Here is a 6,129-nt window from a genome sequence, read left to right on the forward strand (position 1 = left end):
CATACTTAATTCTTTTTTTTTTTTTTTTTTTTTTTGTTTTTTTTTTTTTTGTTTTTCGAGACAGGGTTTCTCTGCGTAGCTTTGCGCCTTTCCTGGAGCTCACTTGGTAGCCCAGGCTGGCCTCGAACTCACAGAGATCCGCCTGGCTCTGCCTCCCGAGTGCTGGGATTAAAGGCGTGCGCCACCACCGCCCGGCCATACTTAATTCTTATTTTGAAACACAAAAGGCTTTACCCCTTCTTCTGAGTTTCAAATAGACATTTGTTCCTCACTGTCTGTACCTGAGAATACATCTTGTCTGTGTTTAGATCATATTTAGTCAACCATCCCTAGACACATTTGATTCATCTACTCCACCCAAAAAATGAAGGGAAACAAACTTCTCCTTACTTGGAGGGACAGGAGAGCAGGATTTTCTCATTTTGAACTGAAGTGGCCTTCTGCAGATTAGCCTTTATCTTTGGACAGAGAAAATGATAGTTGTTTCCCATTTATGGTAAATAAAAGAGCAGAAGGCGTGACCATCTGCAGTATTCACGAAGATTTCTTTCTCAATGCACCTGGAAGAGATTCAAGAATCAGATGTAGAAACTAAATATTAAACTCTTTGATTTAATGGTGTTTCTACCTAAATGGTAACTGCTAACCATGTCTAGTGCAGTGACCCCTCACGTAGTTTCTGGGCAGTCACTGAGTGACAGTTTCCCAGACATTCAAAGTAGCATTTTATTTTAACCATTCAAAAGGACTTTCAGAGTCATCACCAGAACGAAATCCATAGGCATTGAATACAAGCCCTACTATAGTAGCCCTTTGGGACTGGCACAGATGTATTTGTGGTCCTAGATACAGACCTGAAGTTTCTATTTTATCATAAAGCTCTCCACTCTGTGACAGAGTAATCAAATATGTTTTGCAACATATTTTTACCTAGAATGACACAGTTGGACATGCTGTGCTTCTGTAATATATTGGTTGCAGAAAGAATAGAAAATATTTGGTGTCTTGTTTTTCTCTAGGCTCAACAAATTTCTTCTTTCATGAAAATGCTAGCCTGCATTTCCCCTCTGAATGCCCTACCCTTTTAATTATGGAACTAGGGAAAGTTCTTCCATGCCCAGTCTTCCTGTCTCATTTGAGCCGTAATAACTGGTGTGATGCTGCCGCCATAGGGACGACATTTGGTTCTGCCCTGTCACATGGATAGCTCTTTTTCTCCATGTCAAAGCCACATCCATTTTGCTTTATGCTCATAAGTAAGCCAATTAGGAGGCAAGATGAATAAACCCTCGCTACATTCAGGAAAGGAAGCTGCAAACTGCTTACTTAAGCTGCACCAGCAAATTAAATGAGGAGGAACTCCTGATTATGCTAGAAGGTGGGGTGACATTTTAACAATTGGCAGGAATTCCTGAGAGTGTAAATACTCTAATTTTGTACCTGGCCCAAATATGTCAGGAGTGATCTACCTTTCACATTTGAAGCACCACTCCGTCTAACTGTGGAATGGAGTGGGTTGCATTTGAAGTCAAGTTCTTAAATAAAACTTTTTTAAACTGCTTAAGGCTCTGCCTTCTCACAGTGCATAGGAACCTGCTTTTTTTCCCCTATGAACTTTTTCATCGCCTACACTTACCTGCTTAGTATGTGTTAAGAAAAATAAATTCATTTTTCTAAGGTATCTTTGGTTCAAGCTTAAGTTGGTAAGGATCAGGTCAGTCCAATTTTTTTTTTCCTTACCTAGCATTCTGAAAGCAATTACTTGGTACAGAAAATAAAAGGAAAATAGGAATGCACCCATGACATCATCTTTCTACAGATGGCTTCCATATCCATTCACTCTAACAGAGCTATAGACTACTAAGAGAAAAGAATGTAGGGAGGTAACAGTTGTTGCACATGGTATTTTCCAAATTCTCATTATGCTAAAGTAGCTTAGTGTCCTTATATTTAGGTGTGTTGTGTGGTGGTATTCTAATTGTACTGAAATGTGATTTTGATTGTATGTTAATAAATAAAGTTGTCCGGGGGTCAGAGCTATTAGAGCCATAGACAGAGTGTGGTGGTGGTGGCACATGCCTTTAATCCCATAGATCTCTGTGTGTTCAGGGATACAGCCAGCATTGGAGACATATGCCTTTAAGACCTAGGGGGCTGTACATTCAGACAGTGATGAGGCAGTCACATGTTTGGGTTTACAACCAATGAGAAGGCAGAATGACTGGAAAATCGACTTACACACAGGAAGTAGCTCTCTTTTCGGGAAGCTGGGACACCGCAGCAGGAAGGGTGAGATTTTAGCTCTGAGCTCTGACCTCTCGGCTTTCTCTTTTACATTGTTTCTGTGTTTATTATTTAATAAGACCATTGAATACATCTACAGTGTTGGGCCTTCTTTTCTGAAACCTGCATCAGAGATAGGCAGTGAATACTTTGTGGCATCCATCCCTGAGTGTATTTGTATATATCCAAACACAAGAGAATCCCATTGAACTAAATATAACCATATATTTTATTCCACTAATTTTTTTCCATACCAGTTTTTGCAGTTTTTATATTCATTAATTTATTTGATTGTTTTAAAATATAAATATATCTGTTTTATATAATTTTTATCCTCAAGTTTCCTCTTATGGATATTCTTATAGGCCATTCCATATATATGCCGTCCTAGGGATAGCATCTACTCAGAGTAATGTTAGCTAAATGCTACATTTAAAAAACTGTAAGAAAAATAGTAAACCCTATTATCAAAGAATATTTAATGATTGTTATGAGTTTGTAACTTCAAATTATTAAGTGCTGGCATAGTATGATAGAAAACTCAAGTACATCATATCATTTAATTTAAGATTACTGATTCTTAAGATTATTTTTCTTAATATTTCTTATTATTTTCTTAATATTTCTATTTCCCTAAGATTTTCAAAAATCTATTCTCTCTCAGACAAAAATCAATAATTTTGTGATGTTTACCAGTATCTAAGGATATCTGCTGCTGCAAAGGACAGATAAAAAACCTTGACATATCAGATCACATAAACCAGAATACATTTATGTTAAATTCTATGATTCCTTCCTTCATCAGGACTTCACAACATCTCTATCTTTTCATCCTTTTTCTAAGCTGCAAGACTGGTATAAAAGGAGGCCATTATGATGTTGTATAAAATCTGGAAAGCTTGCTGTCTATAAGAGGGCTTAGGGGAGGCTTCTCCAGTCTTCTGCTGTGCCTACCCAGACCACTAGGCAATGAGACTGTGGTTGCATGCATTGCTCCTACAGATGCCACTCAACCACAGCCGTGAGTTTGTGTTCCTAGGTTTTCCATTTAGTTATGTCAGTAAGGTAAGATTTCTTTGGCTCATCTTCTGTCTCATGTAGTATGTAATATTTGGTGCATCCATCATAGGCAAATTATGTAATATTTTAGAAAGCTCTCAATGCTGCGAACAGAACAAAAGAAAAGAAGGATAGTTAAGGAAGTGTGGGCCTCAGGGTAAACTGATTACAATTTTTCACAGCCAATGTGGGGAGACCTCAATTCTGAAGAGGACATTTTAAAAAAAAAAAAGACTTTTCAGTTATCACTCATTACAGCAAAAACAGTGCTAAATTGTGTCTATATATTTAGGGGGAAATACATACATTTCCTGGAGAGCTGAGTATAGGTAAATTACTACATGTCTATCAGTCTCTAAATTTGGAACTAATTTTTTAATATACTACTAAATGAGAACCAGGAATTCATAGATAATGTGTGTACACTATTATCTCTGAAAAATAATTCCCATTGATCATAGCTGGCCACATTACTCATTTTCAGGAAAGAGTTCTCACTAAAGAAAGTTAAGATGTGGACTTGACCTCACAAGTCTGAGAATTAATGTATTCTTTCAATAAACCCACACTTGAAAAGTAGGATGAAGCCAAGCAGACTCACTTGTTCATTTGTTTGCTTTGCTACATCCCCTAACACAAAAACTACTTTCTTACGTATTTAAAGACGAGGCAATCACCTTTATCTCCATTTGAACATTCGTTTTGCTGATGGACACTACTCCCATGGGAACTCTTTGGAGCTTCATTTTTCTTCCAATTAAAGAGTCACATACCTGTTTTAATTTTAAAATGTTTTCTATTTTTAGAGCATATACATATAAATATACATATATTTAAAGGAAATATATTCAGTCCTTAGGAAAGCAAAGTGAACATCACAGTTACTAGAAATAGGGGTGAAATAAGCATATTAGAAAATAAATTTCCAGGAGAAGGCCTTTGGCATTGCCTCGGTGGACCAGGGTGAGCTCTCCCTCAGGTTCTAAATATATGTAACACACCAACTTACTGTACCCTAGGAAAGGCTGCCTAGGTCATCATTAACAACGGGCGCGAGTTTGGTATGGTCAAAATAGATCTGAGAACCAAATCTTGTAGTGCAGTGGAATTTTCTACCTCAGGTCATGCTTTCACTAACGCCTGAAAAGGGCATCTGACAACCTAGAGACCAAATACGAGGTCTATAACTATGGGCTTCACTTCAGGCAAAAAATGAAACACAGAATCTTAGGACAGAAATTTCGGGGGAGAATAAGTTGTCTAAAAGGATGAAACTGACAATTGAGAACAGATTTGTACCAAACACAAGGAAGAGGAAGAATGGGAAATTAAATTCCTCTGTGCTGGCTATTTTTATGTCAACTTGACTGAGCTAGAGTAATCTGAGAGGAGAGAACCCCAACTGAGAAAGTGCCTCCACAAGGTTGGGCTGTAGGCAAGCCTATAGACCATTTTCTTAATTAGTCATTGATGTGGGAGGGCCCAGTCCACTGAGGGTGGTGCCATCCCTGGGCTGCTGGTCCTGGCTTGTAAAATGAAGCAGGCTGAGTAAGCCAAAGGGAGCAAGCCAGTAAGCAGCATCCTTCCATTATCTCTGCATCATCTCCTGTCTCCAGGTTCATGCCATATTTAAGTTCTTGTCCTGACTTCATTCAGTGATGGACTATAGATGTGGAAGCATAAGCCAAATAAACTATCTCCTTCTCAACTTGTGTATGGTCATGGTACTTCATCATAACAATAGTAATCCAAATTAAGACAGCCTTCTAGAAATAGGATTGTTTTAATCTTGGTAGTAATGTTGATATAGATTATTCTGGAACAACCACATATGAATGAGCTGTATTGGCCTTTAAAGGTGGGCTTGCTAGCTATAAGATGAGTTTTGACAAAGCCAAATCCAAACTGTCTCAGAATAATTTGCCACTTGGAAAGCTCTGGAACGCTGCAGACTTCCACCAATACTGAATTGGGAGGCTCTATCCACCAGGAAGTAAACCTTTCTATTAGCCAAAGTAAATAATACTGATTTAATTGGACTGAGTTATAAGCAGATCCTATAACCAGGAGTCCAATTGGTCCTCTCAGGTTTATTTATTTATTTATTCATTTATTTATTCATTCATTTATTTATTTATTTATGGTTTTTCGAGACAGGGTTTCTCTGTGTAGCTTTGCGCCTTTCCTGGAACTCACTTGGTAGCCCAGGTTGGCCTCGAACTCACAGAGATCCGCCTGGCTCTACCTCCCGAGTGCTGGGATTAAAGGCGTGCACCACCACTGCCCGGCATGGTCCTCTCAGTTTTAATAGAAGGAAAGAATTTTAACGCAGGAGGTAACAAAGTTGGTTTGGGGCTTGTACTGGAAGCTTAATGTGGTGTGTCCCTGGAAATAAAATAAACCCACCCATGTTTTAGCCTTAAAATTCTGTAAAATTTCAAGTGTGAATTTTGTATTCTTCCAAAAACATTGCATTCCTTTCCATGCTGAAGTCTATCCTAAAGGAGGTCCTGCAAGACAAACCTGGAAATTATCACATTTGTGCCACATTTCAGTTAAGTCCTGCAGAGTTAATTTAAATATATTCCTCAGCAACAATGCTGTGACAAGTTAAAGAAGGTGAGCTAACACCCTAGTTTGTACAGCATATCCTGCAGGCCCCACTCTATTATTTAATGATCCTCTGTTATATGAGTCTCCATAGTGTAGTGCGATCTTTGGGTTTACATCAGTATAAAATAAACACATCATATTTGGAAGAATAAAAAAATAAAATACTTTTCTAAA

At 38.0% G+C, this 6,129-nt stretch overlaps 1 pseudogene; it reads left to right on the top strand.

The window, feature by feature from the left end:
• Positions 1-3,252: 3,252 nt before the first annotated feature.
• LOC102916158 (non-selective voltage-gated ion channel VDAC3-like) lies at positions 3,253-5,715 on the top strand (annotated as a pseudogene).
• The last annotated feature ends 414 nt before the right edge of the window (positions 5,716-6,129 follow it).

This window comes from Peromyscus maniculatus, chromosome 17 (genome assembly GCF_049852395.1).
Source record: "Peromyscus maniculatus bairdii isolate BWxNUB_F1_BW_parent chromosome 17, HU_Pman_BW_mat_3.1, whole genome shotgun sequence".
In the NCBI taxonomy this organism is placed as follows: Eukaryota; Metazoa; Chordata; class Mammalia; order Rodentia; family Cricetidae; genus Peromyscus; species Peromyscus maniculatus.